Source organism: Passer domesticus, chromosome 1 (genome assembly GCF_036417665.1).
Source record: "Passer domesticus isolate bPasDom1 chromosome 1, bPasDom1.hap1, whole genome shotgun sequence".
NCBI lineage: Eukaryota > Metazoa > Chordata > Aves > Passeriformes > Passeridae > Passer > Passer domesticus.
Window position 1 is genome coordinate 62,357,845 of NC_087474.1, and position 13,289 is coordinate 62,371,133.

Genomic DNA, 13,289 nt, shown 5'->3' on the forward strand with positions numbered 1-13,289 from the left:
GTGGCCCGTACTTGCCTGCTGCCTTCTGAAATTCCACACGGATCAGGATACCTCCCAGATGTAAGGTGCCACCACAGGCAAATGTGGCTGGTTTGACAGTGCCAAGTGCCTCCTGCCAACTGACATCAGGAACCTGGCCTTGTGAGTTTTGTTTCTCTGGGGAAAGGCCATCATTCTTGTTCAGAGCCCAGTGGCCCAGAGTGGCCGGCTGCCTGCTGAATTTCCGCACGGATCAGGATAGCTCCCAGATTCAAGGTGCCGCCACAGGCAACTGCGGCAGGTTTGACAGTGCCAAGTGCCTCCTGCAAACTGACATCAGGAACCTGGCCTGGTGACATTTATTTCTCTGGGGAAAGGCCATTGTACGTGTCCAAGGCCTAGTGGCCCAGAGTGGCCGGCTGCTTGCTGGAATTCTGCATGGATCAGGATGCCGCCGAGATGCAAGGTGCCCCCACAGGCACCTCTGGCTGGTTTGACAGTGCCAAGTGCCTCCTGCAAACTGACATCAGGAACCTGGCCTGGTGACTTTTGTTTCTCTGGGGAAAGGCCATCGTTCATATCCTACAAACTGTGGCCCAGAGTGGCCGGCTGCCTGCTGAAATTCCGCACGGATCAGGATACCTCCCAGATGCAAGGTGCCCCACGGGAAACTGTGGCTGGTTTGACAGTGCCAAGTGCCTCCTGCCAACTGACATCAAGAACCTGGCCTGGTGACTTTTGTTTCTCTGGGGAAAGGCCATGGTTGGTATCCTGAGCCTCGTGTCCTGGAGTGGCCGTCTGCCTGCTAAAATTCTGGACGGACCAGGATGCCGCCAAGATGCAAGGTGCCCCCAGAGGCAACTGTGGCTGGTTTGACAGTGCCAAGTGCTTCCTGCAAACTGACATCAGAAACCTGGCCTGGTGATTTTCTTTCCCAGGGGAAAGGCCATGGTTCATGTCCAGGGCCCGGTGGCTCGCAGTTGCCTGCTGCCTGCTGAAATTCCACACGGATCCGGATACCTCCCTGATGCAAGTTGCCCCCACCGGCAACTGTGGCTGGTTTGACAGTGCCATGTGCCTCCTGCAAACTGACATCTGGAACCTGGCCTGGTGACTTTTGTTTCCCTGGGGAAAGGCCATAGATGATGTCCAGTGCCCCCTGGCCTGGAGTGGCCAACTGCCTGCTGAAATTCCACACGGATCAGGATATCTCCCAGATGCAAGGTGCCCCCACAGGCACCTGTGGCTGGTTTGACAGTGCCAAGTGCCTCCTGCAAACTGACATCAGGAACCTGGCCTGGTGACTTTTGTTTCTCTGGGGAAAGGCCATCGTTCCTCTCCAGGGCCCGGTGGCTCGAGTGGGCGGATACCTGCTAAAATTCCGCACAGATCAGGATACCTCCCAGATGGAAGGTGCCCGCCCAGGCAACTGCGGCTGGTTTGACAGTGCCAAGTGCCTCCTGCAAACTGACATCAGGAACCTGGCCTGGTGATTTTTCTTTGTCTGGGGAAAGGCCATTGTACGTGTCCAGGGCCTGTGGCCCGTAGTGGCTGGCCCCCTGCTGAAATTCCGAACGGATCAGGATACCTCCCAGACCGATAGTACCACCTCAGGCAACTGTGGCTGGTTTGACAGTGCCAAGTGCCTCCTGCAAACTGACATCAGGAACCTGGCCTGGTGACTTTTGTTTCTCTGGGGAAAGGCCGTGGTTAATGTACAGGGCCGGGTGTCCTGAGTGGCCGGCTGCCTGCTGAAATTCCGCACGGATCAGGATACCTCCCAGATGGAAAGTGGCCCCACAGGCAACTGTGGCTGGTTTGACAGTGCCAAGTGCCTCCTGCAAACAGACATCAGGAACCTGGCCTGGTAACTTGTGTTTCTCTGGGGAAAAGCCATCATTCTTCTCCAGTGCCCGTTGGCCCGGAGTGGACGGGTGCCTGCTCAAATTCCGCACGGATCAGGATACCTCCCAGATGGAAAGTACCACCACAGGCAACTGTGGCTGGTTTGACAGTGCCAAGTGCCTCCTGCAAACTGACATCAGGAGCCTGGCCTGGTGTCTTTTGTTTCTCAGGGGAAAGGCTTTCGTTCCTATCCATGGACGTCTGGCCAATAGTGGCTGGCTGTCTGCTGAAATTCCGCACGGTTGAAGATACCTCCCAGATGGAAAGTACCACCACAGGCAACTGTGGCTGGATTGACAGTGCCAAGTGCTTCCTGCAAACTGACATCAGAAACCTGGCCTGGTGATTTTCTTTCTCAGGGGAAAGGCCATGGCTCATTTCCAGGGCCCGGTGGCCCCTACTTGCCTGCTGCCTGCTGAAATTCCACACGGATCAGGATACCTCCCAGATGTAAGGTGCCACCACAGGCAACTGTGGCTGGTTTGACAGTGCCAAGTGCCTCCTGCAAACTGACATCAGGAACCTGGCCTTGTGAGTTTTGTTTCTCTGGGGAAAGGCCATCATTCTTGTTCAGAGCCCAGTGGCCCGGAGTGGCCGGCTGCCTGCTGAAATTCCGCACGGATCAGGATACCTCCCAGATTCAAGGTGCCGCCACAGGCAACTGTGGCTGGCTTGAGAGTGCCAAGTGCCTCCTGCAAACTGACATCAGGAACCTGGCCTGGTGACTGTTGTTTCTCTGGGGAAAGGCCATCATTCTTTTCCGGGGCCCGCCGGCCCGGAGTGGCCGGCTGCCTTCTGAAATTCCACACGGTTGAGGATACCTCCCAGATGCAAGGTAGACCCACAGACAACTGTGGCTGGTTTGACAGTGCCAAGTGCCTCCTGCAAACTGACATCAGGAACCTGGCCTGGTGACTTTTGTTTCTCTGGGGAAAGGCCATCGTTCATATCCTACAAACTGTGGCCCAGAGTGGCCGGCTGCCTGCTGAAATTCCGCACGGATCAGGATACCTCCCAGATGCAAGGTGCCCCACGGGAAACTGTGGCTGGTTTGACAGTGCCAAGTGCCTCCTGCCAACTGACATCAAGAACCTGGCCTGGTGACTTTTGTTTCTCTGGCGAAAGGCCATGGTTGGTATGATGAGCCTCCTGTCCTGGAGTGGCCGTCTGCCTGCTAAAATTCTGGACGGACCAGGATGCCGCCAAGATGCAAGGTGCCCCCAGAGGCAACTGTGGCTGGTTTGACAGTGCCAAGTGCTTCCTGCAAACTGACATCAGAAACCTGGCCTGGTGATTTTCTTTCCCAGGGGAAAGGCCATGGTTCATGTCCAGGGCCCGGTGGCTCGCAGTTGCCTGCTGCCTGCTGAAATTCCGCACGGATCCGGATACCTCCCAGATGCAAGGTGCCCCCACAGGCAACTTTGGCTGGTTTGACAGTGCCAAGTGCCTCCTGCAAATTGACATCAGGAACCTGGCCTGGTGAGTTTTCTTTCTCTGGGGAAAGGCTATGATTCTTGTTCAGAGCCCGGTGGCTCGGAGTGGCCAGCTGACTGCTGAAATTCCGAACGGATCAGGATACCTCCCAGGTTCAAGGTGCCGCCACAGGCAACTGTGGCTGGTTTGACAGTGCCAAGCGCCTCCTGCCAACTGACATCAGGAACCTGGCCAGGTGACTTTTGTTTCTCATGGGAAGTGCCATCGTTCGTGTCCCGTACCCGGAGGCCAGGAGTGGCCGGCTGCCTGCTGAAATTCCGAACGGATCAGGATACTGCCCAGATGCAATGTGCTCCCACAGGCAACTGTGGCTGGTTTGACAGTGCCAAGTGCCTCCTGCAAACTGACATCAGGAACCTGGCCTGGTGACTTTTGTTTCTCAGGGGAAAGTCCATGGTTTATATCCTGGACCAGTTGGACCGCAGGGACCGGCTGCTTGCTGAAATTCCGAAAGCACCAGGATGCCTCCCAGATGCAAGGTGTCCCCACAGGTAATTGTGTCTGGTTTGAGAGTGCCATGTGCCTCCTGCAAACTGACATCGGAAAGCTGGGCTGGTCACTTTGGTTTCTCTGGGGAAAGGCCACGATTCATGTCCAGGGCCTTGCGGCCCGGAGTGGCCCGCTGCCTGCTGAAATTCCGCACGGATCAGGATACCTCCCAGACCGAAACTAAAACCATAGGCAACTGTGGCTGGTTTGACAGTGCCAAGCGCCTCCTGCCAACTGACATCAGGAACCTGGCCTGGTAAGTTTTGTTTCTCTGGGGAAAGGCCATCGTTCTTGTCCGGAGCCAGTTGGCCCGGAGTGGACGGGTGCCTGCTCAAATTCCGCACGGATCAGGATACCTCCCTGATGGAAAGTGGCCCCACAGGCAACTGTGGCTGGTTTGACAGTGCCAAGTGCCTCCTGCAAGCTGACATCAGGAACCTGGCCTGGTGACTTTTGTTTCTCTGGGGAAAAGCCATCATTCTTCTCCAGTGCCCGTTGGCCCGGAGTGGACGGGTGCCTGCTCAAATTCCGCACGGATCAGGATACCTCCCAGATGGAATGTACCACCACAGGCAACTGTGGCTGGTTTGACAGTGCCAAGTGCCTCCTGCAAACTGACATCCGGAGCCTGGCCTGGTGTCTTTTGTTTCTCAGGGGAAAGGCTTTCGCTCCTATCCATGGACGGGTGGCCAATAGTGGCTGGCTGCCTGCTGAAATTCCGCAAGGTTGAAGATACCTCCCAGATGGAAAGTACCACCACAGGCAACTGTGGCTGGTTTGACAGTGCCAAGTGCCTCCTGCAAACTGACATCAGGAACCTGGCCTGGTGACTTTTGTTTCTCAGGGGAAAGGTCATCGTTCGTGTCCAGTGCCCGGTGGCCTGGAGTGGCCAGCCGCCTGTTGAAATTCCGCACGGATGAGGATAACTCCCAGATGAAAGGAGCCCCCAGAGGCAACTGTGGCTGGTTTGACAGTGCCAAGTGCCTCCTTCAAACTGACATCAGGAACCTGGCCTGGTGACTTTTGTTTCTCTGGGGAAAGGCCATGGTTCATGTCCACGGCCTGGTGGCCCGGAGTGTCCGGCTGCCTGCTGAAATTCCGCATGGATCAGGATGCCGCCGAGATGCAAGGTGCCCCACAGGCACCTGTGGCTGGTTTGACAGTGCCAAGTGCTTCCTGCAAACTGACATCAGAAACCTGGCCTGGTGATTTTCTTTCTCCGGGGAAAGGCCATGGTTCATGTCCAGGGCCCGGTGGCCCGTACTTGCCTGCTGCCTGCTGAAATTCCACACGGATCAGGATAACTCCCAGATGTAAGGTGCCACCACAGGCAACTGTGGCTGGTTTGACAGTGCCAAGTGCCTCCTGCAAACTGACATCAGGAACCTGGCCTGGTGACTTTTGTTTCTCTGGGGAAAGGCCATCATTCTTGTTCAGAGCCCAGTGGCCCGGAGTGGCCGGCTGCCTGCTGAATTTCCGCACGGATCAGGATAGCTCCCAAATGCAATGTGCCGCCACAGGCAACTGTGGCAGGTTTGACAGTGCCAAGTGCCTCCTGCAAACTGACATCAGGAACCTGGCCTGGTGACATTTATTTCTCTGGGGAAAGGCCATTGTACGTGTCCAAGGCCTAGTGGCCCAGAGTGGCCGGCTGCTTGCTGGAATTCTGCATGGATCAGGATGCCGCGGAGATGCAAGGTGCCCCCACAGGCACCTGTGGCTGGTTTGACAGTGCCAAGTGCCTCCTGCAAACTGACATCAGGAACCTGGCCTGGTGACTTTTGTTTTTCTGGGGAAAGGCCATCGTTCATATCCTACAAACTGTGGCCCATAGTGGCCGGCTGCCTGCTGAAATTCCGCACGGATCAGGATACCTCCCAGATGCAAGGTGCCCCACGGGAAACTGTGGCTGGTTTGACAGTGCCAAGTGCCTCCTGCCAACTGACATCAAGAACCTGGCCTGGTGACTTTTGTTTCTCTGGGGAAAGGCCATGGTTGGTATCCTGAGCCTCGTGTCCTGGAGTGGCCGTCTGCCTGCTAAAATTCTGGACGGACCAGGATGCCGCCAAGATGCAAGGTGCCCCCACAGGCAACTGTGGCTGGTTTGACAGTGCCAAGTGTTTCCTGCAAACTGACATCAGAAACCTGGCCTGGTGATTTTCTTTCTCAGGGGAAAGGCCATGGTTCATGTCCAGGGCCCGGTGGCTCGGAGTGGCCAGCTGACTGCTGAAATTCCGCATGGATCAGGATACCTCCCAGGTTCAAGGTGCCGCCACAGGCAACTGTGGCTGGTTTGACAGTGCCAAGTGCCTCCTGCAAACTGACATCAGGAACCTGGCCTGGTGATTTTTCTTTGTCTGGGGAAAGGCCATTATACGTGTCCAGGGACTGTGGCCCGTAGTGGCTGGCCCCCTGCTGAAATTCCGAACGGATCAGGATACCTCCCAGACCGATAGTACCACCACAGGCAACTGTGGCTGGTTTGACAGTGCCAAGTGCCTCCTGCAAACTGACATCAGGAACCTGGCCTGGTGACTTTTATTTCTCTGGGGAAAGGCCATCGTTCCTCTCCAGGGCCCGTAGTCCGGAGTGGCCGGCTGCCTGCTGAAATTCCTCATGGATCAGGATGCCTCCCACATGAAAGGTGCCCCCACAGGCAACTACGTCTGATTTGACAGTGCCATGTGCCTCCTGCAAACTGATATCAGGAACCTGGCCTGGTGATTTTTCTTTGTCTGGTGAAAGGCCATTGTACCTGTCCAGAGCCTGGTGGCCCGGAGTGGCCGGCTGCCTGCTGAAATTCCAAACGTATCACGATTCCTCCCAGAGCGAAAGTACCACCACAGGCAACTGTGGCTGGCTTGACAGTGCCAAGTGCCTCCTGCCAACTGACATCAGCAACCTTGCCAGGTGACTTTTGGTTCTCTGGGGAAAGGCCATCGTTCGTGTCCAGGGCCGGGTGTCCCTGGGTGTCCGGCTGCCTGCTGAAATTCCGAACGGATCAGGATACTGCCCAGATGCAATGTGCTCCCACAGGCAACTGTGGCTGGTTTGACAGTGCCAAGTGCCTCCTGCAAACTGACATCAGGAACCTGGCCTGGTGACTTTTGTTTCTCAGGGGAAAGTCCATGGTTTATATCCTGGACCAGTTGGACCGCAGGGACCGGCTGCTTGCTGAAATTCCGAAAGCACCAGGATGCCTCCCAGATGCAAGGTGTCCCCACAGGTAATTGTGTCTGGTTTGAGAGTGCCATGTGCCTCCTGCAAACTGACGTCGGAAAGCTGGGCTGGTCACTTTGGTTTCTCTGGGGAAAGGCCATCGTTCTTGTCCGGAGCCCGCCAGCCCGGAGTGGCCAGCTGCCTGCTGAAATTCTGCATGGATCAGGATGCCGCCGAGATGCAAGGTGCCCCACAGGCACCTGTGGCTGGTTTGACAGTGCCAAGTGCTTCCTGCAAACTGACATCAGAAACCTGGCCTGGTGATTTTCTTTCTCCGGGGAAAGGCCATGGTTCATGTCCAGGGCCCGGTGGCCCGTACTTGCCTGCTGCCTTCTGAAATTCCACACGGATCAGGATACCTCCCAGATGTAAGGTGCCACCACAGGCAAATGTGGCTGGTTTGACAGTGCCAAGTGCCTCCTGCCAACTGACATCAGGAACCTGGCCTTGTGAGTTTTGTTTCTCTGGGGAAAGGCCATCATTCTTGTTCAGAGCCCAGTGGCCCAGAGTGGCCGGCTGCCTGCTGAATTTCCGCACGGATCAGGATAGCTCCCAGATTCAAGGTGCCGCCACAGGCAACTGCGGCAGGTTTGACAGTGCCAAGTGCCTCCTGCAAACTGACATCAGGAACCTGGCCTGGTGACATTTATTTCTCTGGGGAAAGGCCATTGTACGTGTCCAAGGCCTAGTGGCCCAGAGTGGCCGGCTGCTTGCTGGAATTCTGCATGGATCAGGATGCCGCCGAGATGCAAGGTGCCCCCACAGGCACCTGTGGCTGGTTTGACAGTGCCAAGTGCCTCCTGCAAACTGACATCAGGAACCTGGCCTGGTGACTTTTGTTTCTCTGGGGAAAGGCCATCGTTCATATCCTACAAACTGTGGCCCAGAGTGGCCGGCTGCCTGCTGAAATTCCGCACGGATCAGGATACCTCCCAGATGCAAGGTGCCCCACGGGAAACTGTGGCTGGTTTGACAGTGCCAAGTGCCTCCTGCCAACTGACATCAAGAACCTGGCCTGGTGACTTTTGTTTCTCTGGGGAAAGGCCATGGTTGGTATCCTGAGCCTCGTGTCCTGGAGTGGCCGTCTGCCTGCTAAAATTCTGGACGGACCAGGATGCCGCCAAGATGCAAGGTGCCCCCAGAGGCAACTGTGGCTGGTTTGACAGTGCCAAGTGCTTCCTGCAAACTGACATCAGAAACCTGGCCTGGTGATTTTCTTTCCCAGGGGAAAGGCCATGGTTCATGTCCAGGGCCCGGTGGCTCGCAGTTGCCTGCTGCCTGCTGAAATTCCACACGGATCCGGATACCTCCCTGATGCAAGTTGCCCCCACCGGCAACTGTGGCTGGTTTGACAGTGCCATGTGCCTCCTGCAAACTGACATCTGGAACCTGGCCTGGTGACTTTTGTTTCTCTGGGGAAAGGCCATAGATGATGTCCAGTGCCCCCTGGCCTGGAGTGGCCAACTGCCTGCTGAAATTCCACACGGATCAGGATATCTCCCAGATGCAAGGTGCCCCCACAGGCACCTGTGGCTGGTTTGACAGTGCCAAGTGCCTCCTGCAAACTGACATCAGGAACCTGGCCTGGTGACTTTTGTTTCTCTGGGGAAAGGCCATCGTTCCTCTCCAGGGCCCGGTGGCTCGAGTGGGCGGATACCTGCTAAAATTCCGCACAGATCAGGATACCTCCCAGATGGAAGGTGCCCGCCCAGGCAACTGCGGCTGGTTTGACAGTGCCAAGTGCCTCCTGCAAACTGACATCAGGAACCTGGCCTGGTGATTTTTCTTTGTCTGGGGAAAGGCCATTGTACGTGTCCAGGGCCTGTGGCCCGTAGTGGCTGGCCCCCTGCTGAAATTCCGAACGGATCAGGATACCTCCCAGACCGATAGTACCACCTCAGGCAACTGTGGCTGGTTTGACAGTGCCAAGTGCCTCCTGCAAACTGACATCAGGAACCTGGCCTGGTGACTTTTGTTTCTCTGGGGAAAGGCCGTGGTTAATGTACAGGGCCGGGTGTCCTGAGTGGCCGGCTGCCTGCTGAAATTCCGCACGGATCAGGATACCTCCCAGATGGAAAGTGGCCCCACAGGCAACTGTGGCTGGTTTGACAGTGCCAAGTGCCTCCTGCAAACAGACATCAGGAACCTGGCCTGGTAACTTGTGTTTCTCTGGGGAAAAGCCATCATTCTTCTCCAGTGCCCGTTGGCCCGGAGTGGACGGGTGCCTGCTGAAATTCCGCACGGATCAGGATACCTCCCAGATGGAAAGTACCACCACAGGCAACTGTGGCTGGTTTGACAGTGCCAAGTGCCTCCTGCAAACTGACATCAGGAGCCTGGCCTGGTGTCTTTTGTTTCTCAGGGGAAAGGCTTTCGTTCCTATCCATGGACGTCTGGCCAATAGTGGCTGGCTGTCTGCTGAAATTCCGCACGGTTGAAGATACCTCCCAGATGGAAAGTACCACCACAGGCAACTGTGGCTGGTTTGACAGTGCCAAGTGCTTCCTGCAAACTGACATCAGAAACCTGGCCTGGTGATTTTCTTTCTCAGGGGAAAGGCCATGGCTCATTTCCAGGGCCCGGTGGCCCCTACTTGCCTGCTGCCTGCTGAAATTCCACACGGATCAGGATACCTCCCAGATGTAAGGTGCCACCACAGGCAACTGTGGCTGGTTTGACAGTGCCAAGTGCCTCCTGCAAACTGACATCAGGAACCTGGCCTTGTGAGTTTTGTTTCTCTGGGGAAAGGCCATCATTCTTGTTCAGAGCCCAGTGGCCCGGAGTGGCCGGCTGCCTGCTGAAATTCCGCACGGATCAGGATACCTCCCAGATTCAAGGTGCCGCCACAGGCAACTGTGGCTGGCTTGAGAGTGCCAAGTGCCTCCTGCAAACTGACATCAGGAACCTGGCCTGGTGACTGTTGTTTCTCTGGGGAAAGGCCATCATTCTTTTCCGGGGCCCGCCGGCCCGGAGTGGCCGGCTGCCTTCTGAAATTCCACACGGTTGAGGATACCTCCCAGATGCAAGGTAGACCCACAGACAACTGTGGCTGGTTTGACAGTGCCAAGTGCCTCCTGCAAACTGACATCAGGAACCTGGCCTGGTGACTTTTGTTTCTCTGCGGAAAGGCCATGGTTCTTGTCCACGGCCTGGTGGCCCGGAGTGTCCGGCTGCCTCCTGAAATTCCGCATGGATCAGAATGCCTCCAGGATGAAAGGTGCCCCCATAGGCAACTGTGGCTGGTTTGACAGTGCCAAGTGCCTCCTCCAAACAGACATCAGGAACCTGGCCTGGTAAGTTTTGTTTCTCTGGGGAAAGGCCATCGTTCTTGTCCGGGTTCCGCCGGCCTGGAGTCGCCGGCTGTCTGCTGAAATTCCACACGGTTGAGGCTACCTCCCAGATGCAAGGCGCCCCCACAGGCAACTGTGGCTGGTTTGACAGTGCCATGTGCCTCCTGCAAACTGACATCAGGAACCTGACCTGGTGACTTTCGCTTGTCTGGGGAAAGGCCATAGATGATGTCCAGTGCCCCCTGGCCCGGAGTGGCCGACTGCCTGCTGAAATTCCGCACGGATCAGGATACCTCCCAGATGCAAGGTGCCCCCACAGGCAACTGTGGCTTGTTTGACAGTGCCAAGTGCCTCCTGCAAACTGACATCAGGAACCTGGCCTGGTGAGTTTTGTTTCTCTGGGGAAAGGTCATGGTTCATATCCTGGACCCGTAGTCCAGGAGTGGCCGGCTGCCTGCTGAAATTCTGAACGGATTAGGATGCCGCCCTGATGCAAGGTACCACCACAGGAAACTGTGGCAGGTTTGACAGTGCCAAGTGCCTCCTGCAAACTGACATCAGGAACCTGACCTGGTAAGTTTTGTTTCTCTGGGGAAAGGCCATCGTTCCTGTCCGGGGCCCGCTGGCCCGGAGTGGCCGGCTGCCTTCTGAAATTCCACACGGTTGAGGATACCTCCTAGATGCAAGGTGGCCCCACAGGCAACTGTGGCTGGTTTGACAGTGCCAAGTGCCTCCTGCAAACTGACATCAGGAACCTGGCCTGGTAACTTTTGTTTCTCTGGGGAAAGGCCATCGTTCTTGTCCGGGGCGGCCGGCCCGGAGTGGCTGGCTGTCTGCTGAAATTCCACAGGGTTAAGGCTACCTCCCAGATGCAAGGCGCCCCCACAGGCAACTGTGGCTGGTTTGACAGTGCCATGTGCCTCCTGCAAACTGACATCAGGAACCTGGCCTGGTGACTTTTGTTTCTCTGGGGAAAGGCCATGGTTCGTATCCTGGATACGTAGGACCGGAGAGGCCGTCTGCCTGTTGAAATTCCTCACGGATCAGGATGCCGCCGAGATGCAAGATGCCCCCACAGGCAACTGTGGCTGCTTCGACAGTGCCAAGTGCCTCCTGCAAACTGACATCAGGAACCTGGCCGGGTGACTTTTGTTTCTCTGGGGAAAGGCCATGGTTCATATCCTGGACCCGTAGGCCAGGAGTGGCCGGCTGCCTGCTGAAATTCCGAACGGATCAGGATGCCTCCCAGATGCAAGGTGCCCCCAGAGGCAATTGTGGCTGGTTTGACAGTGCCAAGTGCCTCCTGCAAACTGACATCAGGAACCTGGCCTGGTGACATTTATTTCTCTGGGGAAAAGCCATTGTACGTGTCCAGGGCCTAGTGGCCCGGAGTGGCCGGCTGCTTGCTGGACTTCTGCATGGATCAGGATGCCGCCGAGATGCAAGGTACCCCCACAGGCACCTGTGGCTGGTTTGACAGTGCCAAGTGCCTCCTGCCAACTGACATCAAGAACCTGGCCTGGTGACTTTTGTTTCTCTGGGGAAAGGCCATGGTTGGTATCCTGAGCCTCGTGTCCTGGAGTGGCCGTCTGCCTGCTAAAATTCTGGACGGACCAGGATGCCGCCAAGATGCAAGGTGCCCCCAGAGGCAACTGTGGCTGGTTTGACAGTGCCAAGTGCTTCCTGCAAACTGACATCAGAAACCTGGCCTGGTGATTTTCTTTCCCAGGGGAAAGGCCATGGTTCATGTCCAGGGCCCGGTGGCTCGCAGTTGCCTGCTGCCTGCTGAAATTCCACACGGATCCGGATACCTCCCTGATGCAAGTTGCCCCCACCGGCAACTGTGGCTGGTTTGACAGTGCCATGTGCCTCCTGCAAACTGACATCAGGAACCTGGCCTGGTGACTTTTGTTTCCCAGGGGAAAGGCCATAGATGATGTCCAGTGCCTTCTGGCCTGGAGTGGCCGACTGCCTGCTGAAATTCTGCATGGATCAGGATGCCGCCGAGATGCAAGGTGCCCCACAGGCACCTGTGGCTGGTTTGACAGTGCCAAGTGCTTCCTGCAAACTGACATCAGAAACCTGGCCTGGTGATTTTCTTTCTCCGGGGAAACGCCATGGTTCATGTCCAGGGCTTGGTGGCCCGTACTTGCCTGCTGCCTGCTGAAATTCCACACGGATCAGGATACCTCCCAGATGTAAGGTGCCACCACAGGCAACTGTGGCTGGTTTGACAGTGCCAAGTGCCTCCTGCAAACTGACATCAGGAACCTGGCCCGGTGACTTTTGTTTCTCTGGGGAAAGGCCATCGTTCATATCCTACAAACTGTGGCCCAGAGTGGCCGGCTGCCTGCTGAAATTCCGCACGGATCAGGATACCTCCCAGATGCAAAGTGCCCCACGGGAAACTGTGGCTGGTTTGACAGTGCCAAGTGCCTCCTGCCAACTGACATCAAGAACCTGGCCTGGTGACTTTTGTTTCCCTGGGGAAAGGCCATAGATGATGTCCAGTGCCCCCTGGCCTGGAGTGGCCGACTGCCTGCTGAAATTCCGCACGGATCAGGATATCTCCCAGATGCAAGGTGCCCCCACAGGCACCTGTGGCTGGTTTGACAGTGCCAAGTGCCTCCTGCAAACTGACATCAGGAACCTGGCCTGGTGACTTTTGTTTCTCTGGGGAAAGGCCATCGTTCCTCTCCAGGGCCCGGTGGCTCGAGTGGGCGGATACCTGCTAAAATTCCGCACAGATCAGGATACCTCCCAGATGGAAGGTGCCCGCCCAGGCAACTGTGGCTGGTTTGACAGTGCCAAGTGCCTCCTGCAAACTGACATCAGGAACCTGGCCTGGTGATTTTTCTTTGTCTGGGGAAAGGCCATTGTACGTGTCCAGGGCCTGTGGCCCGGAGTGGCTGG